At 39.7% G+C, this 20,745-nt stretch overlaps 1 long non-coding RNA gene across 1 annotated transcript; it reads left to right on the top strand.

The window, feature by feature from the left end:
* The first annotated feature begins 9,357 nt into the window (after positions 1-9,357).
* LOC141585615 (uncharacterized) lies at positions 9,358-19,676 on the top strand. The gene is made up of 3 exons (XR_012519183.1): positions 9,358-9,501; positions 11,017-11,107; positions 18,990-19,676. It is a non-coding gene; the product is annotated as an uncharacterized LOC141585615 (long non-coding RNA).
* Positions 19,677-20,745: the final 1,069 nt, after the last annotated feature.

Genomic DNA, 20,745 nt, shown 5'->3' with positions numbered 1-20,745 from the left:
CTTTTGTCTCATTCTTATGAGTATGCTATTTATGTGATTTTGATATCCCTGTGATAGTTTCCATTAACAGTATTTAAATAGCTTATTGCTAGTAGAATTTTTTTCTCAGGATTTCCAAAATTAATTGCTTTGACAAATGTCCTCAAGTAAAAGTAGTGTTTTATAGGAAATCTGACAATTTTTTTTTTAGGCAGTCTCCTTAGTCACCCAGGCTGGAGTGCAGTGACGCAGCTTCCCTAGTAGCTGGAATTACAGGCGTGTGCCACCATGTCTGGCTAATTTTTGTACTTTTAGTAGAGTAAGGTTTTGCCATGTTGGCCAGGCTGGTTACAAACTCCTGACCTCAAGTGATCCACCAGCCTCGGCTTCCCAAAGTACTGGAATTACAGCTGTGAGCCTCTGTGCCTGGCCTGTAAATCTTACTGTAAAATGATTTTTTATATAGCTGTATAAAATGCATGTAATTGTCTTGACAGTCTCAAATTTCTTAAGTTTATAAACAAGTGCTTAGAACAGTTCTTACATGTAAGTGCTCTGTATTACTGTTCTGCTTCAGAGTTTACGCTTCTAGTGAGCCTAAAGACTAGGGTTCAGTCCTGCTGACCAGTATTTAACAGCTTATTAGAAATCCCTAACCAGATGCCTGCTTTGTAGGTACCAGAAACTGAAAACCAAATCTCAACTCAGCTACTTAATCTGTGTGTCTTGTCTGGAAAATTAGTTTACTCGGTTGGAATCTTGCCTCCAACCATCCTCATCTCTTTCACAAAGCCCCTGACCCCACACTGGTATGTTGGTTGTCTTAAAACTGAATGGACCCTTTCTCCCAAATAAAGTGGCCTTTGAAAGCTCTAATTGAAATAGTTTGGCAGAATCCATACTACAGGAGACTAGGGAAGATGATCTCAGATCACCACAACCTCCACCTCCCAGGCTCAAATGATTCTCATGCCTCAGCCTCCCAAGTAGCTAGGATTACAGGCCTGTGCCACCACGCCTGGCTAATTTTTGAATTTTTTTTTTAGTAGAAACAGGGTTTCGGGCCGGGCACTTTGGGAGGCCAAGGTGGGTGGATCACAAGGTCAAGAGATGGAGACCATCCTGGTCAACATGGTGAAACCCCGTCTCTACTGGGCATGGTGGCATGTGCCTGTAATCCCAGCTACTCGGGAGGCTGAGGCAGGAGAATTGCCTGAACCCAGGAGGCGGAGGTTGCGGTGAGCCGAGATGGCGCCATTGCACTCCAGCCTGGGTAATGAGCGAAACTCCGTCTCAAAAAAAAAGAAACGGGGTTTCACCATGTTGGCTAGGCTGGCCTTGGACTCTTAACTTCAAGTGATCCACCCATGTTGGCCTCCCAAAGTGCTGGGGTTACAGGTGTGAGCCACTGCGCCAGGCCTTTTTTCAGTATTTTAAATGAATTGACTGATTTGTCATTGTAACATTCTTTTGAGATAAGTATTAATAATATCCCCATTTGCAGCCAGCGAAACTGAATAATAGAATAAGTAATTTGTCCAAAGTCACACAGTAAGTTATGCAACCCAAAGTAAAGAAAAAGGGTAGCTTTGGAAATTGAGCAGGGCCAAAGCAAATTTTAAGGTCAAATTGCATTTAGGAAATAATGAACAGTTGAGGGTGGGTGAAATTGCCCATGGAGAGCAAATGAGAATCCAGTGTTGGCAAACACCATTTGCTTCCTCCATTCTTTTCCTAGAGTGATCTTTCAAAACCATATTTGATATTCACGTTTAAAATTCTTCAAAGCTAATTTAGCATTTAATATTTTATTACGTGCTAGGGGCTGAGTATAGTATATCAAGTAAGATATTCATGCCTTTGGCCAGGTGCGGTGGCTCATGCCTGTACTCCCAGCACTTTAGGAGGCTGAGGCTGACGGATCACAGGAGGTCAGGAGTTCAAGACCAGCCTGGCTAATATGGTGAAACCCCATCTCTACTAGAAAATACAAAAAATTAGCCAGACATGGTGGTGGGTGCCTGTAATCCCAACTACTCAGGAGGCTAAAGCAGAAGACTCACTTGAACCCAAGAGATGGAAATTGCAGTAAGCCAAGATTGTGCCATTGCACTCCAGCCTAGACAGCAGAGTGAAACTTGGGTCTCAAAATAAAAAATAAAATAAAATATATTCATGCCTTTAAGGTGTTGGCAGCTTCATTAAATCAATTTATTGAGGGCTACTGCAGGCTTGGTACTGTTTTTTGGATACTAAAGCAAAATGGAAACTCCTGCCTTCATGAAGATTTCAATCCAGTGGAGGAAGACAGACAATAATATAAATACAGTTTATGTTACATGGCGGTAAATGCTATGAAGGAAAGTAAAGGAAATAGAGAGTGTAGGAAGGAAGGTGTATTGCATTTATGAGTAGGATGAGGGAAACTTTACTGAGAAAGGCTCATTTGAGTAAAGACCTAAAGGAGATACTGAATCTAATCAACTAGATGTCTTGGGGAGAAGCATTGCTCCAAAGGCTTGAGAGCCCCTGGTATATTCAAGGAACAACAAGGAGGCCTCTGTGTCCTGAGCTGAATGAATGGTGGAGAGTAGAGAGAAGTGAAATTTGAGAAGTAAGAAGAGGTCAATGTGGGATGTGGAGAGTGGGATGATGGTATACTAGTTATCGATTACACTCAAATACAGCTGCTTAAAACTCATATAGCTCACAGTTCCTGAGGCTCAGGAATTGGAGCAGCTTATCTGCATAGCTCTGGTTCAGGGTTTCGTGAGGTTGCAATCAAGTTGTAAGCCTGTACTGCAGTCTTGGAAGAGTTAGCAAACTACTGCCTGTTTCTATAAATAAGATTTTCTGGGAACACATTATTTTTCATGTTGTGTATAATGGAAAAGTTGAGTAGTTGCAATGTAAACCACAAGGCCTGCAAAGCCCGAACTATTTACCATCTGACCCTTTAAGAAAAAGTGGCATGACTGAAACGGGAAGATCAGTCTCCACTGATCAGAGCACTCACAGGGCTGTTAGCAGGAGAATTCAGTTCTCTGAAGTTCTTGCTACGTGGTCTCTGTGTGGCACTGGTGATAACATGACAGCTGGTTTCCCCCAGAGCAAGTGATCCAAGGGAGGTGGAGAAAGAAACCAAGATGGAAGCCACAGTGTCTATAATCAAATCTCAGAAGTAGCATGCCATCACTTTTTCTTTCTTTTTTTTTTTTTTTTTGAGACAGAGTTTCGCTCTTGTTACCCAGGCTGGAGTGCAATGGCGCGATCTCGGCTCACCGCAACCTCCGCCTCCTGGGTTCAGGTAATTCTCCTGCCTCAGCCTCCTGAGAAGCTGGGATTACAGGCATGTGCCACCATGCCCAGCTACTGTTTTGTATTTTCAGTAGAGACGGGGTTTCACCATGTTGACCAGGATGGTCTTGATCTCTTGACCTCGTGATCCGCCCGCCTCGGCCTCCCAAAGTGCTGGGATTACAGGCTTGAGCCACCGCGCCCGGCCGCCATCACTTTTTCTTTATTGTACTGCTCACATAGATCAGTCTTGGAAAAGAATAACAAATACCAGGAGGTAGGGATCATGGCTGGGGGCCTTCTTGGAGACTGGCTCCCACTGAGGGGATATCAAGTAGGGAGAGCTCTATAGGCTCTTACAAGGGCATCAGCTATTTTTCTGAGTACAGAGAACATACTGGGGGCTGCAGATAGACCTGAGCAGAGAAATGTCGTGATCTGATGACATATTTTAGATTACAGTGAAGTATTTCATTAGTCTATGGCAAGAAGGAATAAGAATACAGAGCCTCATCTTAATCAGACTATGCATTTTGAGAATGTCACTTCGCAGTTGTGAAGCTGACTATTCTGAAGGGCTGAGATTCTTAGATTTTCTTGCCTTGCACAGTCTCTGGAACAGCTGGGAAAATTTTTGTTTGTTTTTAACTTTTTATGGTTTTTATTTATTTTTAACTTTGTATTTGTTATGAAACATTTCAATTATATATGTAAGTAGGGAAGATGTGTTTAATCTACATTCCTTCTACTCTCCACATCCCCAGATTATTTTGAAGCAAGTTCCCAACATTGCATCCTTTCATTCATAAATTTATGCTTGTATCTATACATTTTAGTATCTAAAAGATAAGGACTCTTTAAACGTAACTACCATAACATTATCACATTATCACATCTATAACAAATTAAAAATAATTTTCTGTATTACCCAATGCCCACTCAGTGCTTAAATTTCCCCAAGTATCTGGCAGTTTTTTAAATTATTATATTTTTTGAGTCAGCGTCTTGCTCTACTGCCCGGGTTGGAGTGCAATGGCATGATCTTGGCTCACTACAACCTTCACCTCCTGGGTTCAAGCAATTCTTCTGCTTCAACCTCCCAAGTACCTGGGATTATAGGTGCCCACCACCATGCCCGGCTAACTTTTGTATTTTTAGTTGAGAGGGGGTTTCTCCATATTGGCCAGGCTGGTCTCGAACTCCTAGCCTCAAGTGATCCACCAGCCTCAGCCTCCCAAAGTGCTGGGATTGCAGGCATGAGCCACTGAACCTGGCCAATATCTGGTAATTTTTAACTTTGTATAAATCACAGTTGTAGTAAGGTCCATAGTTACAATTAAATGTCTCTTAAACCTCCTTTAAAAGTTTGCCTTCACTCTATCTCTCTATACTCCCCACCCCAATTTATTTGTTGATTACACTGGGTCATTTGTCCTGTAGAATTTTCCCAATTCAGATTCTCATAATTCCCCTCCTCGCAGTGTCATTTAATGTGGTCCTCTGTCTACTTTATTTCCCAAAAATTGATGGTTGGATCTAGATATGTGATCAATATCAGATTCAAGTGATTCTTTTTTGACTTGAATACTTGTAAGTGCCTTTGTGCATATCTATTAAGAAGTATGTATTGGCCGGGCGCGGTGGCTCCACACCTGTAATCCCAACACTTTGGGAAGCTGAGGTGTGCAGATCAGGAGGTCAAGAGATTGAGACCATCCTGGCCAACATAGTGAAACCCCATCTCTACAAAAAATACAAAAATTAGCCAGGCGTGGTGGCGTGCAGAAGAATCGCTTGAACCCAGGAGGCAGAGGTTGCAGTGAGCCAAGATTGCGCCATTGCACTCCAGCCTGGCGACAGAGCAAGACTCCGTCTCAAAAAAAAAAAAAAAAAAAAGTGTGTGATGTCCCGTTTCCTCCTCTGTCGTATTAGCAGCCATTGATGACCATTGCTTAGATCATTGATTCCCTAAGGGTTGCCCAACGGTAATACTCTATCTTTCCTTTTTCACATAGTAACTAGAATACCCCTATAAAGAGGTACTTCTCATCGACCCTGAGGTACAGTTCACATAAGAAAGATAGGATACATGCTTGCTTCTTTTCCTTTATTTTATAATTTTTCAAGTTATTCTCAATCAGATATTTTCTAAAAGTGATCAGTGAGGGTTTTCTTTTTGTTATTTCGTTTTGTTTCAGTTTGTTAGTTTTAGTATCATATGGAAACTATTATGAAAAAAGATATGTTATATTCTAGTCCTTTGTAGTTTCTCCTAATAATATGCAAATAGTCTCATATTTAGCCAGTGAGAGCCTTTTCAGTTGGCTTTTGTATCCTTTTGACATGATCTTATTTGGGTTTTACTGCTTATTTGCTTTACGGTATAATAGGATATGCTAGGCTCTTCCAAATTTCCTGCCTCAGATCTAGAATCATCCTTTTCTTTTTTCTTTCTTTCTTTCTTTCTTTTTTTTTTCTTTTCTTTTACAGAATCTCACTCTATCACCCAGGCTGAGTATGGTGGTGCAATCTCAGCTCATTGCAACCTCCATTTCCCAGGTTCAAGCAATTCTCCTGCCTTAGCCTCCTGAGTAGCTGGGACTATGGGCATCTGCCACCATACCCAGCTAACTTTTGTATTTTCAGTAGAGATGGGGTTTCTCCATGTTGGGCAGGCTGGTCTTGAACTCCTGACCTCAAGTGATCCTCCTGCCTTGGCCTCCCAAAGTGTTGGGATCACAGGCGTGAGCCAGGGCACCCAGCCAGAAGTCATCCATTTCTATGAGGAGCTCTGGGCTATTTTCTTGGTGCTGGAGATGCTTGTTGTTACTGGGCTGGTGTTTGTTTCTAGGTCTTTTGATGGACAGAGTGAAGGAATACATTTTTGTTCTCAAGAGAAAGTGACTGATGCTTCCAATTCAAAGTCAGGATAAACAGTTTTTATTCCATCAATTTTATGACCATGTCTCTTTTTTCCCATGCTGAAAGTTCCGATTCTCAATGACACCAACACAAATGCTCATTTGCTCTATCTCACAATATACACATAATAGTCTCAATGTAATAATACCAACAGAACTACTTATAATATAATGACTTTATAGCTTAAGATGTTTTTGCGGCCGGGCGCGGTGGCTCAAGCCGGTAATCCCAGCACTTTGGGAGGCCGAGGCGGGTGGATCACGAGGTCAAGAGATCAAGACCATCCTGGTCAACATGGTGAAACCCCGTCTCTACTAAAAATACAAAAAAATTAGCTGGGCATGGTGGCACGTGCCTGTAATCCCAGCTACTCAGGAGGCTGAGGCAGGAGAATTGCCTGAATCCAGGAGGCAGAGGTTGCGGTGAGCCGAGATAGCGCCATTGCACTCCAGCCTGGGTAACAAGAGCGAAACTCCGTCTCGAAAAAAAAAAAAAAAAAAAAAAGATTTTTTTGCAGTTCTTTTTGTCCTTATGGTGTATCCCACTAGAAATGAACAAAGTTTCATGTTTTAAAGTCACTAGAAATGATTCATCCCTGTGTGGGTATAGCACAAGCTTGATACACAAACTCATTTGTTTCATTTTGCTTTTGATTAAAAAGTTTGCAAACAAAATGCTTTAGAAACACCTATACCATTATGAGTGGGAAAAAGAATCTGAGAAGGCCTCCTGGTGGAGATGGCTGACCCTAACTTGTCTTTAAGGAAGAATGGGAATTGATGGGTCAGAGAAGAAGGTGGAGAGAATTCCAGGCTGAGGAGGAATAGTGATAGTGGCTACTACCCATCAAGGGCATCTGTTTTGGAATCTTTACGTACTACATCTCATTTAATTTCCACAGCTACCCTTTAAATTAGCTATTAATCCCCTTTTACAAATCAGAAAACCAAGGTAATGGAAGCCCTTAGAGTGCTAAACAGTTGATCTATGTTCACACAGCTAATAAGTTCCAAATTGGAATTTAAACTCTCATCTATGTGGCTTCGATGCTGATGCTCTGTAAATGCTTTAGTGTAAAAAATGTTTCTAAGTTTCTCTCTGAGAGGCAATCTTTTTCACAGTGATGCACATGCAGCTGGCTCCTTAGGAGAACCAAACCTAAGAATAATCTAGCTTTTGAAGACAACCAAGCTTCTTTTTCCCTCTGCCAGAGACCCACAAACTGGCTTAACAGAGGGTTCTCTGGCACATGGTTTTATTGTAATAAAGCTAGTCATAGGAGATGGCCTACTGCCTTCAAGAAATAGTATGGAAGGTTCCATATTTCATCGCCCCTGGACTTTTCACTAAGGCATGAAACAGGCATTTCCAATGAGACTTTTTCTCTATTTCAGCTGAGACTCCAAGGACTGAGATCAAAATTAAGGTGCCAAACATTCCCACATTCCAAATCTATGCAGAGTTTACAAAGGAGGTGCTGCAGTTCTAGTTTTCTAAGTCTGCTTTCATTACCTACTTCCAGGACACAAGAGAAATTGAAGACTTATAGGCATTGGACTCATTCTTGAGAAAAACGAAGGCAAAGGCTGTGGCTGGAGCAGTTTGCCTATGAGAGAGCAATGAGTGGTCCATTTCTGTAGGTACAAGGATGCACAGGTGCTTCCCCTCGACCAGATGTAGTTCACGAGGTAGTACATGGGGAAGGACCAGACTTGGATTGAGTTCTTGTTCATCTCGGAGGATTGCTTGGGAGAGAAATGGGACCCCAAAAAGAAAGCATCTATGTAGAATGGACTACCACATGCGCAGGGGCTAAAGGTACTAAGTGAAGAGCCTGAGAAATGGTATTGCTATGTCACGAATGTTGCAGCTAACGATCCTCTGTGATAAAAATGTATACATCAAGAGAAAGAAGAAGCCTTGAACTTTCTTCAAGCCCAAAAAGCCGCATCAGCAAACTGCAGTGGTTGAGTCAGACTTTTCTTTTCTTTCCTTTTTTCTCCCAGACCCTGTTCATTTCTAGGCCAACCCCAGAGGAGCCAGAGGCAGAATATTGAAGTTGGTGGCGGTACACACCTCAGAATTCCCTGTTACACAAATTAATACCACTGTCTTTTTTTTAAGCTGTATCATAAACATTCTGACACTTTGACAGAATTCTTGGTTTACTTGTTTTCCTCCCTCAATAGACTGTAAATATCTTGAGGCTGAAAACCAGGTCAAATTTATCTCTGTGCATTTCTGGGTAAACAAATCCAGATAACTACCAAAAAAAAAAAAAAAAATCCCAAGTTAGATAATTAATAACATTACCTTTCATTCATAAATGTAGAAAGGCCACCAAGATTCACCCAAAACGAGTAAAACCAACAGTATCAAAGAAAATGATTGGAATGAGCAAATTAAAACAAGTGACCCAGAAAGGGATATGCGAGTAACAGAAGAAAGTTTCCCTCTGCCCAAGAAAACCTGGATCCTCATATTGCAAGGTAGTCCAGGCAGAATGAAGGGGAAAATCTCATAATTTCCTGAAGAAGTTTCAGTACTCCAAAAGTTAAAAAGAAAATCCTAAAAGGTTCCAGAGGGAAGAGAAAACAAAACAAAAGTTTACCTACAAAGAAATAATCTTGAATTGGACCTACTAAGGGAATGCACTAAGCTTTGAAGCAGGAATGTCTGAGTCTCATCAGCTATAAGAATCCTTTCCTGTCCTTAGGCTTCCTGTCTTCTGTAATTAAAGAGATTAAACCAGCTTATTTCTGTTTCTCTCTCTCTCTCTTTCTCTCTCTCTCTTTCTCTCTCTGTATGTGTGTGTGTGTATGTGTGTGTGTGTTTCCAGCTCTGGCTTGCTGTGAATGCTTGTTGATGTACTCCAAAGCTGACCTCTTTTGGAGCTTTCCTCATGAAACCCACCAGGCCACTCCATAAATACACAACACATACAACTGATTTTTTTTTTTTTTTAACTGCCCTATGCTCTAAACAAGAATGTGAGTTTATTGCCTGAACACATGCTGATTTATCAACTTAATCTTATTTCTTAAGGACAGGAATAGTGGCTTCAAGTACAGTACACTATAAATAAAAAACACAATACATGACTGCTGGATTAATCAATCAGCAAACTTTTATGAGCATCTGCACTATGTCTCTCTCTTTTTCTCTCCCTTTTTTTTTTTTTTTTTTTTTTGAGGCAGGGTCTTGCTGTTTCACCAAGGCTAGAGTGTAGATCACAGTTCACTGCTGGACTCCCTGGACTCAAAGGATCCTCCCACCCCAGCCTCCCAAGTAGCTGGACTACAGGTGTGTGCCACGACACCCAGCTAATTTTTTTTCTCTCTCTCTCTCTCTCTTTCTCTCTCTCTCTCTTTTTTTTCTTTTTGTTTTTGTAGAGATGAGGCCTCACTATGTTCCCCAGGTTGGTCTTAAACTTGTGGGCTCGGGATTCTCCTGCCTCAGCCTCCCAAGGTGGCTGGGATTACAGGCATGAGCCACTGTGCCCAGCCAGTATGTCTCATACCATGCAAAGTCATAGGATTTTGAGAAGACCCTACAGATCTTCTGCTCCAGCACTTATCGGAGTGCATAAAACAAGACTCTAGTTCCATGTGAACATAGTAAGTAGCACAGTAACAATAAAATAACACTTGGGAAATGCACAGTTAAGCAAAACTAAACATTTCCTTACTTTGAGACTTTTCAGGTCTTTGTGACTTTCTATGCATTGTTTTCCCCAAATATGTAGCTTTCCTTAAATGTACTGGATCATAGAGTACTTTTATTTACCAACTCAAGAAAGCATATTGAGTTTCTAGGTCTAACTAATGGTTTATAAAAAATGCAGTGGGTAAAGAACATATTAAATGACACCAGGAGGATTTAATCAGCCAGTATCCAGAATGTGAGATTCTACAGGATAAATGACCAGTTTCTCCAACAACAAAGAAATAGCATTAACAGAAGAGAGTGGGCCAGTTATAGAACAAAAGAGATTTAAGAGAAAAATCACCATATGTAATATGGGGACATTTTGGGAAAAATGATCCAAACAGACCAAATGCCAAGAGATATTTTTGAGATAAGCAAAAAATAATTGAACATGAACTGGGTATTTAAAAATGTAAGCATTGGCCAGGTGCGGTGGCGCTCACCTGTAATCCCAGCACTTTGAAAGGCTGAGGTGGGCGGATCATGAGGTCAATAGATTGAGATCATCCTGGCCAACATGGTGAAACCCCATCTCTACTAAAAATACAAAAATTAGCTGGGCACGATGATGCATACTTGTAGTCCCAGCTACTCGGGAGGCTGAGGCAGGAGAATCACTTGAAGCCAGGAGGTGGAGGTTGTAGTGAGCGGAGATCACGCCACTGCACTCCAGAGCAAAATTCTGTCTCAAAAAAAAAAAAAAAAAAAAAAAAGTAAGCATTACATATTTTAAAACCTATTGTTCCTTTTACTCAGTATGATTATGATATTATTGTTTTTTTATTTGTTATGATATACATACAGAAGTGGTAAAGTAAAATAATACAGGAATTCTTATAAATATATACTGGTAATGCTTTTTCCCTTGATATGAGTGTTTTGTAGGTGGGTATGTTAACTTTATTCAAAAAATGTTCCTAACACATACGATTTGTTCACTTTCTATATGTAAGTTCTATTTCAAAAATTTTATATATATTTAATATTATGTAGGTATGTATATATAATGCATATAGGTGGTTTAATATCAATTTCTATTGTAAAAATATATAGAGTGAAAAATATGCCTCCCTTTCCCTGAAGCCTACTGACCCATTTCTTCTCTCAAAGGCAATGACTATTACCAGCATTCATCTGAAGGTACTTCTATTTAATGTGTGTACAAGTATGTCTATGCAAACATGTCTTGGATGTAATCCATGTAAGTATACATAGATTTTTAAATTTTTAATAGTAACATGTTATTTTATTGTGTGTTTTACAATGCATTATTTGACTAGTCACTTAGTGCTGGACAGTTAGGCAGTTTACAGTTTTTGTGACTCTGCATATAAATCCTTGCCTTTAAGTATACTCATGGGTTTTTAAATGTTAATAGATGTTGCCAAATTGTCCTCCAGGATGTCTGTACTAGTTTAACCTCCATTTCCACTGAGTAATAGATACCACACTGCTCAAGTTCACAGTATACTGAGTCGTATATAGTAATGCCCTCAAGAGGGAGGTATTTTCAAAATAAATTCAGGATAAATTGACTTTTTTTTTTTTTTTTTTGAGACGGAGTTTCGCTCTTATTGCCCAGGCTGGAGTGCAATGGCGCGATCTCGGCTCACCGCAACCTCCGCCTCCTGGGTTCAGGCAATTCTCCTGCCTCAGCCTCCTGAGTAGCTGGGATTACAGGCACACGCCACCATGCCCAGCTAATTTTTAGTATTTTTAGTAGAGACGGGGTTTCACCATGTTGACCAGGATGGTCTCGATCTCTCGACCTCGTGATCCACCCGCCTCGGCCTCCCAAAGTGCTGGGATTACAGGTTTGAGTCACCGCGCCTGGCCTTTAACTTTTGATTATAACTATTCTTACTCAAATACCTTAAACAGCCGGGCGTGGTGGCTCAAGCCTGTAATCCCAGCACTTTGGGAGGCCGAGGCGGGTGGATCACGAGGTCGAGAGATCGAGACCATCCTGGTCAACATGGTGAAACCCCATCTCTACTAAAAGTACAAAACATTAGCTGGGCATGGTGGCACGTGCCTGTAATCCCAGCTACTCAGGAGGCTGAGGCAGGAGAATTGCCTGAACCCAGGAGGCGCAGGTTGCGGTGAGCCGAGATCGCGCCATTGCACTCCAGCCTGGGTAACAAGAGCGAAACTCCGTCTCAAAAAAAAAAAAACAAAAAAAAAACCTTAAACAAGGAAGACGCTGCTTATTTGTTTATAAAATTAGTGTAGCGGAATGTCAACTTAAATACTTCTAGAATTAAAGCTTTTCTCTTCTAAATGGTGTGAAAATAGCTACAGTAATCAAGATTGTGTGGTGCTGGCAGAGAGACTATAAAAGTTGGCTCAATACTATGCACAAGATATAGTACCAACTGCTTTAAATGTATTATCTGATTTCCTACTGATACATTTTATAAATGAAGTAACTGAGAGTCAGAGTGATTACATAGCAAAGGTGGAATTGGGACCACCTGCAATCAGTCTGATTCCAGAGCCTGTTTGTTCCAGTTCCTCAAGGCAGAAAGTTATGAGCAGGAGGAAATAGAGCTATGGTACATGGCATGAACGGAAGGGCATGGGGAACAGTGGAGGAAAAGTTTGAATGATTAGAGTGGAGTGACAATAAGGAAGAAATTGAAACAGAGATGTGTATTTTGGGGCGGGGAAATGAAATGATGAAGGCTGAAGGTAACATGTAAAATCTATTAGTTGAAACAGACTGATGTCTGGGGGGAAAAAAAACAACACTAGAAAATTATCAAAGAAAATTAGCAGAGACTTGAATGGTTACCCAGGCAGAAGGAATTGAGGGTTTGGTCTTGAGACTAAGGAATGGATGGATGCAAGAGAACTTGACGTCATTTCCTCAATTTTGCACGTTTATAGAGTGCTTGCCATGAGCCAAACATGACACTCAGGGCTAGGACTATCGCATGAACAAGATAGACCTGCGCTCTGCTGTCACAGAGCTTACAAAAGGTACCAGCAGGATTTGGTGATGGAATGGAGAGAGGGGTGAAAGAAAAATAGAGATAAAATGGATTATAATTTGAACCTGGAGGTCAAATTCTCAGAAGGACAATTCATATTTCTAATTTCTTATTTGATACCATTGAGTTTGAGTTTTGAAATAGACGTTTTCCTGATGTATCTTCACAGATGAAAGTTTTACATAAAAGAAAGGATGGGTAAGAACGCTATGATGATTGTGTTTTCTTATCTGTTTCTAAGAATTGTGATTTCTTATGCATCAGAGACTCTAACATTTTAGTTACAGGATCACTTCTCTTCAGTGGAGCTTGGTTTCTCCAATTGTAAAATACGTTGGCTATCTTAAAATTCATTAGGGTCTAACCCTGGCTACACATTAAATTCAGCTGGGGGATTAGAATCACCTGCACATTAGAATTTCCTGGGGGAGCTTTTACAGAATACCCAAGCCCAGAACTTACCCAGACCAAGTAAATAAGAATTTATGTTGGTGGTCCCAGGTGGGGGTATTTTTTTTAACTTTCCCAGATTATTTTAATACTCAGCCAGGGTAGAGAACCAAAAGTTGGATAATCTCTAATGTCCTTTCTACGTCTGAAGAGGCCATGATGCTCAAGGACAGAAAATTAAACACTCTTAAGGTTACATTTTATAGATTAATAGGGTGGGAATGAGCTTAAGGTATGGGCGGTTATATAAAATAAAAATATATTTATATTAGTCTAATCCAAGGAAAAGAGATGCTCCTGAAAGAACTATAAAAATAAAAATAGCCAGGTGTGCTGGCTGATGCCTGTAATCCCAACACTTTGGCAGGCTGAGGTGGGAAGATCATGTGAGCCCAGGAGTTCGAGACCAGCCTGGGCAGCATGGTGAAACCCTATCTCTAGAAAAAATACAAAAATGAGCTGGGTGTGGTGGCGCATGCGTTAGTCCCAGCTACATGGGGGGCTAAAGTGGGAGGTTCACTTGAGCCCAGGAGTTTGAGGCTGCAGTGAGCCACGGTTGCACCACTGCACTCCAGCCTGAGTGACAGAGCCAGACCCTGTCTCTAAAAAATAAAAATAAAAATGGATTTAATTAGTTCAATCCAAGGAAAAGAGCAGCTCTTGAAGGAACCTTTGGATCCCAGCTGGCTGCAAAATAGGAGAAGCACAGAAACACATCCAGTATTTGTGTATGTGTGTGTATAAACTATATGCACATAAAATTTTACCAACACTCACAGAAATATTGGATTAATGCCTAGCTGCATGATGGGCTGTAATTTGATGTTTTCCCCATTAGATGGAGCTATATCTTTGTTAAGAAGATGCTAGAAATTTCTAAAAGGGATATTTTATAGATCATGAATTTCCCAGTGAAACAGGAAAGAACTATTACAAAAGTGATGATATAAATTATTTTTAAAATAGCCATGTTATGTCTAACCCTTGAAATGCCTTGAATTGTTCATCTGTTTGGCTTTGCACAGGCTTTATATCTCACACTCTGTGGATATTAGCATACTTAATAAAACTTTGTTTTCTGTATTTCCCTTCAAAAAGGCCCAAATTAAACTCCACTTCTGGAATAGTAGCTGTTAATAGTATTTCAATTAGGATATTTTTAGATATGAGTCCTACAATCTTTTATTTGCAGTTTCAAATCACAAAGAGGCACATTTCACAAAAAAAAAAAAAAAAAAAAAAAAGACATTCACTTGACCTAAACACTGAGAGAGAAAGAGAAGAGACAGACAGAGAGACAGAGAGAGAGAGAGAGAGAGAGTTCTCCCTATTCCGTCCAGATTCATCTTGAGCTCCTGGCCTCAAGTGATCCTCCCGCCTCAGCCTCCCAAAGCCCTAGAATTACAGGAGTGAGCCACCACACCTGGCCTGAATATGTACATTTTTTTAGTATAAGTGTGTTCCATGCAATGTTTAGGACATATACTAAAAGGTTACTTGTCACTATCCTACCACCACCACCACAAAACCCAAAAACAACCACAATAATAACTATTATTTGTTGCTTATCTGAAATTCAAATTTAACTGGGCAGTCTGTATTTTACCTTACAACCCTATCTAAAAAACCAAGATTTTTGAAACTATTTGATGGCCAAATGTAACTTACAGATGAGGCTATGTATAGTCTTTACTTAATGTTAATGTTTATATGCATCACTGTACAGTTACATGTGTTAATGTTTTCGATAATAATCACTGCTCCAGATTCCACTGGGAGCGTTACATAATACATGATACTTGTACCGTATTATCTTTTTAGAATAAAAAAGCACTGAATTCCAAAATGGATTTCTCTCCAGTACTTTGGGAAAATATATTGTGAGCCAATAATAAATTTCTAACTTTGTAAGCAAGAAAAATAAGTATGCAAGAAGTTAACTAGGAGTGTGATGCAGGGAAGAACGTTGAAAGTTTATGTCAGGACTCATTTCACTAGTATTTCCCCATAACTGTGATTGGCCCCCATTTTTCCTTCACTGAGGTTCATTCATTGTTATCCTTCTAAATCCCATGGTTGTTCACAACTCAGGCAAGTCATGGTTCCCTTCTTTGAAAAAGAGTAATAACTTTCTCTTTTTGCGGTTCTCAAGGCAAATTTTAAATTATAGAATCTTTACCAACTGTATTTCTACTTCCGTGGCCCCACCACACAGTTTATTCGCTACTGCATCTGTCTTTACAAACGCTGGAGGTTGAGAATATTTCATTCACTGTTATTCTGCATAAATATCTAATGCCTGTAAATTGTTTTTTTTTAACGCAACTCTGATAGATGGGGTAGATAGGCTGTCCTAATTTTTTTGAAAGAGGCAACTTCCACAGTTGGATTTGACATTGAGATATTCTCCTTCATTATTAAAACAAAAAGACAAACAATACCAATTCTGTGGTTATTTCTTGTCTTGAATTATGGAAACCATCCCCATATCTATAGCCGTCTGAATTTTGATGTTTGGGCATTTTGCATCCGTTCATGTGAGGGTTAGATAGATGTCTTATGATTTTATGAGGAAATGACATGATACAATAGTTTAGAATGAAACCCCGGAGAGAAGCTTGGTGTGTACTCCTGTCATTCTTTTTTTTTTTGAGACGGAGTTTCGCTCTTGTTACCCAGGCTGGAGTGCAATGGCGCGATCTCGGCTCACCGCAACCTGCGCCTCCTGGGTTCAGGCAATTCTTCTGCCTCAGCCTCCTGAGTAGCTGGGATTACAGGCAAGCGCCACCATGCCCAGCTAATTTTTTGTATTTTTAGTAGAGACGGGGTTTCACCATGTTGACCGGGATGGTCTCGATCTCTTGACCTCGTGATCCACCCGCCTCGGCCTCCCAAAGTGCTGGGATTACAGGCTGAGCCACCGCGCCCGGCCTCCTGTCATTCTTTAATGCAAACTTGGGGTGATGAAACCTATCACAAAGGCTTGTTGTAAGCACTTAATGTGACTGTAATAAGGGAAAATAACATTGTTATTTACAGCTTTTCAAATAAGGTGTTTAATTTGCTGATAACTGGGTATATAAGTATGCAGGTTTCGGGTGATAGATTGGAGGAAGGAAAATAAATCAGTGGGCCTGGGGGCTCTATGAGGGATGAAGGAGACAAGGAAAGCCCCAGCTGGCAGCAAAGCTGGAGAGTTGGGGGAAGACGGTCAGCTCTGATGAGGATGTTTGCAGGAACTGGATGAGGATGTGTAGTGTAAGACCTCTTTAGTGTTTCCTTTTTGAAGTTTTTAATAAAGTCTATTTTTTAAAATCTTGAAATGCTGAGAATGATTGTGCTGCTTGTGTAAAAATGGTATGGAGGCCTACGTTCTTACTGGCATTAGGCTAAAACACTCACTCCGCAAAGAAGGAGTAATAGCTTCCATCTTCATTATAAATGAAAACAATTCACTGCCTGACAAATCAAGGAGATCTAAAAATCTCTCTACATCCATTGTCTGAGAGAGAAGGAGGTGTTTTGTAACAGGGAACAAGAGTGGACATTTATAGCATCTAAACAGTGTTATATTTGCAGAGGTCTGTGATAACAGCAATTAGAGACTGAAGTAGCTGGCAATTAGCAATGAAGTTAAAGAAGACATTGTTTCTTAAAGTCTGAGATTTGGACAATTGGAGACAGAAAGACTAAGGATTCAAGTACAGTATAAAGAAATCAAGCACTATAGCGAGGATTCGGACTGCCATGCAATGTGGTCCATTGTGCATAGAGAGGTGGCTGTGGCTGATACTGAACTAGGTTATGAGAGAATGCAAGGATCTGGGCAGGACCAAGGCTTCCACAGGAGTTTCTCTAACCATTTATGGTTCATCATTCTTCTGTATCCTAGAGTAAACAGTTTGGGGGGAATACAGTTGTGTTTGTAAACTATATAATGGCGGTTTTGCTTTGTTTTGCATTTAAAACATTGTTTTAAATGTTTATTAACTTCATCATAAATCATTTCCTAATGTGGGATCAGTTCTTAAACTTTTAACAAAATTCTAGAAAAGACATGTAGGTACCTAACTTATATGGATACAAGATTACATTTATGACTAAGTTTCTGAATCATAGAACGTAGATTAGATAAGAAGCCATCCTCATGAAAACCTGTCTCAAAACTCATCGTTGTGTCATGCCCTTGTGAATTGAACTTTCGTGTGTGTTTTGTAGCCCAGGATTTTCTTTTGATATCCTTCCTCCTATTTATAAAAGTAATAAGCACTATAAAAATAAACACTATAAAAACAATACAAAATAATTGGTTTGAGGGTTTCAGGTTATTGTTAAGCTGAGTAACATTGTCTTCCTTCGCAACCATGCTTGACTAGTTTTTTTAAAAATATAAAATGGGAAAGCCTAAAGAAGAAATTGAAAATCATACTTAATCTCACCATCTAGATATAAACATTTTGTACCATAGAATATTTAACATTGGGGTTTGGGAAATTAAGTTGATGAGCTCTATAAAGGACGACCGTGAAAATAAAAAATTTGTCCTCAGCCATGATTAATATATATGTCAATAAAGGATATATGTGTGTGTGTGTGTGTGTGTGTGTGTGTGTGTGTATCAATAAAGGACATATATTAATTGATATATATATATCAATAAAGAATATGCATGTGTGTGTGCATATATATATATCCTTTAAGAATTCTTGAAATTTACAGAAGAACCCTTCAGTCTTTTATTATTCCTTAAGTACACAATGATTTCAGTATTTGGAATTGCAGAAATTAACATTTGATTTATTAAAATAATCTTTAGTTGCTTGCCAAATTTGTTTAACTATCTAATAAGAAAAGTATTGACCACTCCAGGGGTTCTGTCATAGCTGATTCATGTGTGTGATGAAATCCGTGAAAGTATCTATTCTCTCCTTTATTATCATGAAATGAAAAGACATATTTTGTCTTATTATACACTTTTCATTGCAAGCTCACTGTTTAGTGTTCCTTAATCTCTTCACATGTTGTCTTTATTCTGTGTGTTACTTTTCTGATTTACCTCTGGAAAATAAGATAGAAATGAATGAAGAATGTAATGTGCAATGCGTAATGAAGATGTGTAAACGCATCTCCTTCTTAAAAATTATTAAATTCGATGTGAAAATTCACAGAACCCTAAGCCCACAAAGGAATCTGCATACATGTCTGCATGAGGATGTTTGGTAAAATATTTTGGCAAGTTTAATTACAGAAAGACTTGCATAGGAAGATAAAGTTTGGTAAGGACAATGTTATCTGGGGATGTGTTTAACCTCCCTTAGTGGAGAGAAGGAAGTCTAGGGAAAACTCCCTAACTGCTTTGATTAGTCTGTAATATTTATCTAATTAGATGACTTCCTCTGAACACATTGGACTTGCTAATTAGCTTTCACTTAGTTAAGCAAGAAAAAACTGGTCACCATTTAAAAAATTCTCACCCCTTACCCTCTTATAAACTAGATCATCTTCATGAAGATGTTTAGAAATTAACTGAAATGTCATTAGCATATTCCATTTCTTAGTCAACCTAACAAGACAATTCCGTGATGTAGAAAATGTACCACTTTATTTTGAGCTAAAAAAAAAAATTCTATCTTTTACCAGAGTTTTTCTCATCGGAATATTTTAGAACCAAGTGTTATCATTTCTAACCACAATCATCTACCAAAGAGGGAAAATTATCTGCGATTTTGAAAACACTCTTGCTGCTGCTGTGTTGAAGAAGAAAAATGCATCTTATTAAAGCATCTTCAGCTGGCATTTTTCATGAATTGATGGACATCTGTTCAGCCTGGGTATTGTGCAGCTCAAAACACATTTATTCTCTCGGCATTCTTAAGGGGCTCTGTGCACTCTCTGAATGCCAAAGATAACATCTAGATCAGCAATTTCTCATAAATCATTGGAACATGGAACATGAAACAAGAAGAAACCAGGAATTCAATAATAAATACGGCAAGGTGCACAAACAAGAGAATTGAAACCAGATGAAAAGAAGCCTTTCAGAACAGAAGGTCAAGAAACACGTTTACCCTGCTCCCTCAATCCTCAGAATGATCCCTCTGATTGTGCTTTCTATCCAGCCATCAGCTTACTGCTCTGAGTTAGTTTTGGAATATTTATGTGCTGGATTTAAGGCTTTCACATGCAACTGAAAAATTAGTGTAGTTTATTTTAGTTTGTTCAAGGCTGCAGGCCATTATGCAACAAGGGGGTAAACAGTGTTTATTGTACTTTAAGGAGCACTGTGCCCATATGCCCTAACATAAATTCTAGGTGTGGGTACATAAATGTAGCTCAATGTGATATATATGTATATATATATACATATATGATATATATGTATATATATATGAAGTCACATAAATTATAAGAAAGCAATGTTGTTACCCAAAAGGGGGCCTAGATGGTTCTTGGATTTCATGGCAGAAGGAATTTGGAGCGAGTCCATAGACTAAAATGAAAAGAAGTTTATTAGGAAAGTAAAGGAATAAAAGAATGGCTATTCCATGGAAAGGGCAGTCCTGGGGACTGCTGGTTGCCCATTTTTATGATGATTTATTGATTATATGCTAAACAAGGAGTGGATTATTCATGCCTCCCCTTTTTAGACTGGATAGGGTAACTTCCTGATGTTGCCATGGCATTCGTAAACCGTCATGGTGCTGGTGGGAATGTAGCAGTGAGGATCACCAGAGGTCACTCTCGTTACCATCTTGGTTTTGTGGGATTTGGCCAGGTTATTTACTGCAACCTGTTTTATAAGAAAGGTCTTTGTGACCTGTAACTTGTGCTGACCGCCCATCTCATCCTATGACTAAGTATGCCTTCACTTACTGAGACTGCAGCCCAGCGGGTCTTATTAGCCTTATTTCAACCAGTCCCTATTCAAGATGGAGTTGCTCTGATTCAAATGCCTCTGACAATGTAACGGATTTTGTTTTTGTTTGTTTTGTTTTTGTTTTCTTCGACGGAGTTTTGCTCTTGTTACCCAGGCTGGAGTGCAATGGCGCAATCCCGGCTCACCGCAACCTCCGCCTCCTGGGTTCAGGCAATTCTCCTGCCTCAGCCTCCTGAGTAGCTGGGATTACAGGCACGCGCCACCACGCCCAGCTAATTTTTTGTATTTTTAGTAAAGATGGGGTTTCACCATGTTGACCAGGATGGTCTCGATCTCTTGACCTCGTGATCCACCCGCCTTGGCCTCCCAAAGTGCTGGGAATACAGGCTTGAGCCACCGCGCCTGGCCAGATATTTTGTTTTTAAACAAAAATGTCAGAATTTGTCAGGAGCCATGTTAGGAAAATATACATATTCTAACAATGTTGACATAACTAAATATATTACGGAAATACTGCTT

The sequence above is a fragment of the Saimiri boliviensis genome, chromosome 9 (genome assembly GCF_048565385.1).
Source record: "Saimiri boliviensis isolate mSaiBol1 chromosome 9, mSaiBol1.pri, whole genome shotgun sequence".
NCBI lineage: Eukaryota > Metazoa > Chordata > Mammalia > Primates > Cebidae > Saimiri > Saimiri boliviensis.
The sequence above is the reverse complement of the archived record's forward strand: the minus strand, read 5'-3'. Positions and strand labels throughout refer to the sequence as shown.